The sequence below is a fragment of the Schistocerca americana genome, unplaced genomic scaffold, assembly GCF_021461395.2.
Source record: "Schistocerca americana isolate TAMUIC-IGC-003095 unplaced genomic scaffold, iqSchAmer2.1 HiC_scaffold_15, whole genome shotgun sequence".
NCBI lineage: Eukaryota > Metazoa > Arthropoda > Insecta > Orthoptera > Acrididae > Schistocerca > Schistocerca americana.
This window is the reverse complement of record NW_025725583.1, coordinates 5,185,307-5,194,333: the sequence shown is the minus strand read 5'-3', so window position 1 is coordinate 5,194,333 and position 9,027 is coordinate 5,185,307.

Genomic DNA, 9,027 nt, shown 5'->3' with positions numbered 1-9,027 from the left:
AATCCTAAAGATGCAGGTATAGGCTGCATGATCGTCAGATTTCACGTGTTCTACGTTTAGAATCGCACTTTAAGTATAAAATGGTGCTAAATTCAAAATCATTGGCTTTCCCCACTCCTATGACTTTAGAGTTCATCTGTGGTAAGAACACTCTTGTTCTAAGTTTAAAACTGCGTGTAGTAGAGATACGATGGGAACAACTGAATATTTATTTCAAATAAAAATGTGGGGAAACTCCCTTTCCCTGGTTGTTATATTCACGAGTGCTGCACAGCTCCACACACTGCCACACTGGGCCAGGGTTACACTGACCCCAGCGCCACAGGCCACTGTGCCATCACCACTACACTATCCAAAAACCAAAGACTAGTTCCGATTCCCCTAATAAGCACAATTATGTCTTAGTTCCTCTTGAAAAACGCTGAGAAATTCAAAACTGTCATAAGCTTAAAATGATGTTTGTGTAAAATTGTCCACACATATATTCTGCAGGGAAATTAAAAAACTGAAACGTACTAGTGGAAGAATTTGTACAAATGGATCAGGACCATATAAAAAAAGTTTCAGCTCCCATGTTTTCAGCACTCACGACCAAACTATTAATATGTAGGTGGAGTGGCAGTTATTAGACAAAGATGTCTCATCAATACCGTAGCTACTAGTCCCATCAGAAACGTTTGAAGTTATGCAGGGTAATGACGTGATGATCTTAAAAACTTTCAGGGATCACAGAGAAGGGCAAATGTATCAATTTGAGGGAAGAGACCTTGATCCAAGAACGACTGAGTCGAAAGTCATAAGCGAAATTTTTCTGATACTGCTGTCTGTGAACGACATATACTGGTACCATTGTCAACGCGGTTGAATGGTACGCAACTATCAGAGGTGCAAGTATGGATCAAAACAGATGGAAAAATATCTAGTAAACGAGGGCTCTAAAATGCATACCCCAAGAGCTATGAGCACTTGTTAGTATTCATCACCGTAAAAGACATATCTTCTGCTGTAAGTTTTATTTCCATATTTTTTGAGGTGATACTATAGACCAAAACAAGAAAAAACTCACAGTAAATATGAGCTCCAAAATGCACACCTTAAGAGCTATTGGCGCTTGTCCAACAGAGGATGCGTATCACACAGCCAAAGATAGACAAGTGCTCATACCTCTTAAGGTATGCATTTTATAGTTAATGTTTACCATACATATTCTTCTTGCTTTGGTCCATACTACCACGTCTAAGAGTTGCCTATCCTGAAATTTTAGCAACAAAAGTACCAATACATGTTTTCCATTTCGGAAGTATCAGAACGATTTTCGTTTATAGCTTTCAACTCAGTCTTTTCTGGACCAGGGTCCATTGCCCCACGTTGGTACCTTTATCCTTATACATCATTCCTAAGAGTTTGCAACATCGACATAGATTCACTCTGATTCGTCAGGCATGTGTCAAATGCATTTGAGAACGAAAAACGTTTATACTTATTTACAAGTCAAATCGTAACAATCAAGAACGTTGCTAACACAGATGACGAAAAGAACGATATTTTACGAATTTGGTAGTCTGTAGCATAGATATGTGCAGCATTTGAACCTGAAAAACTAAAAGTAGCAGTAGAGTTAAGACTCCAATAACCCTGCATGTATGGGAGCTGAACACAGCGTGCCATCTCTTTTTAAACACACTGAACAGACATGAGGCACGCAGTCCAACCCCATCGACTGCAGGCAGCCGGCGACATTACTTATGGCTAGTAGCACACTCTGCCACCTGATGCATGCATCAGAGTGTGCTGTCATATACGCATTTGTCTATTTCCCAACTTACATACAGATGTGGTCTACTCATTTTAGTTTACCATGAACATGAACCAGGGGGCACATCGTCCCATACAATCCACATCCGACAATAACTCAGTCACCCTATTGCACCTTAATTGGCTCACATAATGTTAATCCCGTAGAAAATGTGTGAATACATCATAGCAGTCAAAATCTTCTTAGTTTGGTAACTCAGTGGGATCTAATCATCAATGACTGTCTTCAGCTGGATACAGCACAGCTGATGAAACTTGCAGATTTTCCTCTTCATGACATTTAGCTAACTAATAATGGCCTTTTGAATTTTGGGAAGAGGCACTAGGATATAATTCCGAAATTTATTGTGCTGCTCTAAAATATCTCATAAGACCCATCCAGTACACAAAAATCGTGGGATGTTGAGTTCTAGCATGCCTTGGTGCACGATAAATCTAGGCCACAAACTGACACAAGCACACATACTTGCTTCATAACTTCAACTCCAAATTCATTATTCATACTCCTGTAGTGCAAAAAATTGCTTTGTGACACTCGTTTATCGCACCCGCTGACCTGTTGTATGTTCGACATATATTACTCAAGATTTTATTCTCTTTGAATTGTGTGTAGGAGCTTACGTGACTGCATTACCTGTAGTTTTCTTTTTTTCATATAACAGTAGGTCATGGAGAGAATGTGTCATGCCTTAAACACTGGCTGCACTGTCGAATACCTAGTCACAAGCCATAACACGGCAAAAGCCATTGTCCCTCAGAGCAACAATAAGGCACTGTGGCCGTACTTCTTGTAACTGGTAACTTGATGTTAATGTAATTGGATTCAGATATTTATGTGAAGTTGTAGGGACTTTGTTAGTGCAACTTCTAAGACATAAAAGGTTATGGTTTTCTGGCATTTGGTGGCGATTATTCACATCTACTTATGTATTAATGAAAAGTCGTTTACTAATTTATTGGGAAAAAGAAGATCATTTTTTATCAAGTAATATAGTTTCTTTACAAATTAAAAAGTCAGATGAATTCCATACAAAACAATTTTGAACAAAAAGTAATGGTTTTTTAAGAGTTTAAATACATTTTACATGAGAGAAGAATTTTATTTATTGCTCTAACAGTCAGTGGCGAAATAATGAATGCTATTGACGACAGATACTTTCGAAATCTGTCACAGTCCTCATCTCTGCTTTCCTTATTCTGTTATCTTTTCCATCTCACATTGTAGAAAGCTGCAAATGCAAAGGAATGGAGATTAATATTATCAGACTTAGAGGAGATTATAAATACAAGAAGCAAAAATCATGACCTGATGGAAGACGACAGCACACCACACTCCATGCAGCCCTGATTTGTCATACACTGATTTCCACCTTATTGAAGGTTCAAAAAGTGGATAGCATCACAGTGGTTTGAAGATGACAAAGAATTAGAGAGTGTCAAAGCGTGCGTTATCTCACATGTGGGAGAATTCTATCAGAACGTTGAAAATCTTGTTCCTCGATATGACAAGTACCTTAATGTAGAAGACCTGTTACGCTGAAAAATAGTTGACAGTTTTCAAATAACTTACGGGACTACAGCCTTGTGACATCGGCAATTCGCGATAATTCAACAGGTGCACATCCTCTCATTTTCAAGACGAAACTGCCTGCTGGGGTGAACACCCATAGAAATTGTGGTGTCACCGCCAGACACCACACTTGCTAGGTGGTAGCTTAAATCGGCCGCGGTCCATTTAGTACATGTCGGACCCGCGTGTCGCCACTGTGTGATCGCAGACCGAGCGCCACCACAAGGCAGGTCTCGAGATACGGAATAGCACTCGCCCCAGTTGTACGGACGACATTGGTAGCGAATATACTGACGAAGCCTTTCTCTCATTTGCCGAGAGACAGTTAGAATAGCCTTCAGCTAAGTCAATGGCTACGACCTAGCAAGGCGCCATTAGTCTTACATAGTTTGATAGTTATCGTATGAAATGTCTCATCAAGAACGATGTATACAACAAGGATTAAAAGTTAAGTAATAGCAGCTACGTACTTTTCTTTATAACATTAATACGTATCCTGTTTCAGACCTTTCTCTAGACTAAGTGAGATTACGCGTGCCTTTCGGCTACTTCAGTGTGGCGTAGCTGTCTTGTTACGCCACAACAGAAATATCTGCGGTTGTCGACAACCTCATCTGGCTGCATTCTCATCAGTTATTTGAACATTGTATACACCGGGTGAAACTCAGGAGTCACCTAGTTGACAGTTGTGTCATGGTGGTTTTTTGATAAATTATCTAAACTTACTTTTCGAACAGCTCTTGTATTTGATATGTATGTTTTAAAAGTATGTATGAATGCATTTTTTTATTATTGTAGTCAAGTACATATTCTGATGTACATTTACACCCACCGCTGTACTTAGCAAGCTGCCTGGCCGCTTGTGAATGAGGAGACATGAGTATTAGAATGACCCCCACATTTTGTTGTAATGTTAAAATCACTTCTGACACTATTAAATGACAATGAAATATGCTGTAATATCATCATAGAGTCTGCTCTAACTTATATCTGATAGTTTATTATCTATCATTAATCGACTGTATACCTTTCTTAACATATTTATATGACAGAAAGTTCGCTCAGTCCCGGCTGGAGCAAGTTGTTAATACACTGTACCCATTACCATTCTATTTCAACATTATGCTTTAAAAGTAACGTGCTACGAATTATTATGTGTAAGAAAGGAATCTTTGGCTTTTTTAAACCTATAAACTCAGTCTTCTGCATGTTGGGCACATATGTTACGTTCATACGTAATTTTAAGCTACAGAGAACACTAACAAACGATCGAGCTGGGATGAGATATTATATTTTTAAATATCCAATTTCCATGTACTTTTTCTGCTCGCTATCGTTACTTTTGACAACGAACACACTCCATAACATTATAATCAATTCAAGGACTCTTGCATAGCTGATATTTGTGTGTGTGTATGTGTGTGTGTGTGTGTGTGTGTGTGTGTGTGTGCGTGCGTGCGTGCGTAAAATAGAGAGACAGAGAGAGAGAGAGAGAGAGGGAGAGAGATACCACATGTTGTAAAGAAAGGATGCCTTGTCACATAACGTTTTGTAACACGAAGCGAAATATCGTGCACACCATCAGCTGAACACGTAACACGTAATCAATAAACTAATTAACACATAACACAGCATCAGCGACATATACTACCTCACAAGAGCACTTAGATTTTTTGGCTCATTAACATAGTGATGTACTGTCCATCGTGTTCTGTGCAGTTTTCATTTAGTCACAATGCAACGTAACCAGCCTACTGATGGTACTGATAAAATTCTTCAGTGTAGGATGTTTACAGTTGCTTATCGTGTTCTAATGATTCTGCAGGTTACCCTCTGTAGTACTGGTTTTCAAAACTCGTGTGCTTCACGAAATTACAGGCCCCTGCGAGTTACTGCTGTGGTATTAATAACTTTTAGTGGGTGGGTTTAACTTACCCATAAAAATTTGAAGGCAACCACTACTGAAGGCACCTATGCAGGACTTAATAGGGAGCATAGAGCCTTTAATTATTTTTTATTTGTTTTTATTTGTTGCATGCGACTGAGGCAGAGACTAATTTGTGGGCGTTTACAGTCTGTACCGAAAGACTTGCTTATGCTAAGTGATTTAAGATGCTCCACTGCTCCGAGAATATCTACGTCTAAGTTACTGATGTTCGCAAATTTCTTGATTCGAATTCTGGAATATTTACTTTCGCACCACTGTCATCGATAGTATTTGCATTGCTACTACACAGAGAAGGCACTGATTGTATATTGCAGCCAGCGTACTTCACATACGACCAGAATTCTTTAGATTTACTGTCAGGTTTAGAGACAAAGTTTGGTTGTGGAAACTACACTCCTGGAAATGGAAAAAAGAACACATTGACACCGGTGTGTCAGACCCACCATACTTGCTCCGGACACTGCGAGAGGGCTGTACAAGCAATGATCACACGCACGGCACAGCGGACACACCAGGAACCGCGGTATTGGCCGTCGAATGGCGCTAGCTGCGCAGCATTTGTGCACCGCCGCCGTCAGTGTCAGCCAGTTTGCCGTGGCATACGGAGCTCCATCGCAGTCTTTAACACTGGTAGCATGCCGCGACAGCGTGGACGTGAACCGTATGTGCAGTTGACGGACTTTGAGCGAGGGCGTATAGTGGGCATGCGGGAGGCCGGGTGGACGTACCGCCGAATTGCTCAACACGTGGGGCGTGAGGTCTCCACAGTACATCGATGTTGTCGCCAGTGGTCGGCGGAAGGTGCACGTGCCCGTCGACCTGGGACCGGACCGCAGTGACGCACGGATGCACGCCAAGACCGTAGGATCCTACGCAGTGCCGTAGGGGACCGCACCGCCACTTCCCAGCAAATTAGGGACACTGTTGCTCCTGGGGTATCGGCGAGGACCATTCGCAACCGTCTCCATGAAGCTGGGCTACGGTCCCGCACACCGTTAGGCCGTCTTCCGCTCACGCCCTAACATCGTGCAGCCCGCCTCCAGTGGTGTCGCGACAGGCGTGAATGGAGGGACGAATGGAGACGTGTCGTCTTCAGCGATGATAGTCGCTTCTGCCTTGGTGCCAATGATGGTCGTATGCGTGTTTGGCGCCGTGCAGGTGAGCGCCACAATCAGGACTGCATACGACCGAGGCACACAGGGCCAACACCCGGCATCATGGTGTGGGGAGCGATCTCCTACACTGGCCGTACACCACTGGTGATCGTCGAGGGGTCACTGAATAGTGCACGGTACATCCAAACCGTCATCGAACCCATCGTTCTACCATTCCTAGACCGGCAAGAGAACTTGCTGTTCCAACAGGACAATGCACGTCCGCATGTATCCCGTGCCACCCAACGTGCTCTAGAAGGTGTAAGTCAACTACCCTGGCCAGCAAGATCTCCGGATCTGTCCCCCATTGACCATGTTTGGGACTGGATGAAGCGTCGTCTCACGCGGTCTGCACGTCCAGCACGAACGCTGGTCCAACTGAGGCGCCAGGTGGAAATGGCATGGCAAGCCGTTCCACAGGACTACATCCAGCATCTCTACGATCGTCTCCATGGGAAAATAGCAGCCTGCATTGCTGCGAGAGGTGGATATACACTGTACTAGTGCCGACATTGTGCATGCTCTGTTGCCTGTGTCTATGTGCCTGTGGTTCTGTCAGTGTGATCATGTGATGTATCTGACCCCAGGAATGTGTCAATAAAGTTTCCCCTTCCTGGGACAATGAATTCATAGTGTTCTTATTTCCAGGAGTGTATTATAAGCGTCTTGCATTGAAGTCCGCGCTAAATTTAGAGCTTCTGTAGAAAACGTCAATCTTGGGTATCTTGCTTTCGTTTAAATTCCGCATGCTTTTATCGTTGTTTCTGCAACAGTGCTCTAACCCGTTTTGTGTACCAAGGGGTATGAGCTCCGTCATTTGTTAGTTTATTTGATACAAATCTGTCAATTGCTGTCGATATTAGTTCTTTGAATTCAAGCAACATCTAGTCAACACTTGCATTATTAATTTGGAAGGAATGGAGGTTGTCTCTCAGGAAGGCCCTAAGCTAATTTTTATCTGCTTTTTAAATAGGTATATTTTTCGTTTATTCTTGTAGGATTTGGGAGTTACAGTATACAGTCCCCGACGTATCTGTTTTGATGATCTTTATTACCTCAGAATTATTTGTTTGCTGAGAGGTCAGGTGTGTTTTCTCAACCGTTTACTATTCGAGTAGGCTCATGAAATAACTGCTTGAAATAATTTTCAGAGAATGGGCTTAGCTCACTTTCGGATGTTCTTTTATGTGTACCTCCTTATTCAAACATATATTTTCACTAACATATGAAGGGTACATTGAAGTCAACACCAATTATGATTGTATGAGGAGGATACGTGTTAGAAATTAAACCCAAGTTGACTGAGTTGACTGAGTTGGTAGGTAGGTAAAGGGATCCAACTACAATTTTATTCCGGTTGCCAAGAGTGGCGTCTACCCATACTAACTCGCAGGAACTATCTACTTCAATTTCGCTATAAAATAAACCACTTCTAACACCAACAAACAAGCCACCCACAACTGTGCTTTGCCCATCCTTTCTGAACAACTTTAGGTCCTGCGCAAAAATTTCTATTGAACTTATAGAGCCGGCCGGAGTGGCCGAACGGTTCTAGGCCCTTCAGTCTGGAACCGCGCGACCGCTACGGTCGCTGGCTCGAATCCTGCCTCGGGCATGGATGTGTGTGATGTCCTTAGGTTGGTTAGGTTTAAGTAAGTCTAAGTTCTAGGGGACTGATGACCTCAGCTGTTAAGTCCCATAGTTCTCAGAGCCATTTGAACCATTTGAACTTATCGGCGGCTTTAGCCAGCTTTCAGTGTCTTTAACGATCTGAGCATTAATGCTTTCCATTAGCGCCTGGAGCTCTGGTACTTTCCCAGCACAGCTACGACAATTTACAACTGTTATGCCTATTGTTCTTAGATCCACGTTCTTCCTGTGTTCAGCGTGCACCCTTTGAGAGTGAAGCTATTTTTGTGCTTCCCCGAGACCCTCTAATTTATAAAAGGTTTCAGTCCATGCTACACAGCCCGAGCTGTCCATGTAGCCACCTTCTGCATGTAATGGCCTCCTGTCTCATTTAACGGAACCTAAAACCCCACCACCCCATGGCGCAAGTCGAGGAACCTGCAGCCTACATGGTCGCAGAACCGTCTAAGCTTTTGATTCGGGCACTCTACTCAGATCTATACCAGATGTCCGCAATCGGTCCGGTCGACTATGCTGCAAATGATGAGCTCTGCTTTCATCTCGGAAGCAAGAGTGGCAGCCTTTACCACTTCTGTTAGCCGCTCAAAACCAAAGAGATTCTCTTCCGACCCAAAGTGACACACATCATTGGTATATACGTGAGCCACTACCTGCAGCTGGCTGCGCACTGTGCTCTTCACTGCATCTGGAAGCACACGTTTCACGTCTGGAATGACTCCACCAGGCATGCACACAGAGTGCACATTGGCTTTCCTCCTCTCCTTGACAGCCATGTCCTTAATGGGACCCATAACATTGGAGCTCCCAACTACCAACAAACATACCCTCTGTGAGTGCCTATATATTGCAGGCTGAGAGGTTTCGTTTGAAACAAGATATACGACTGCATC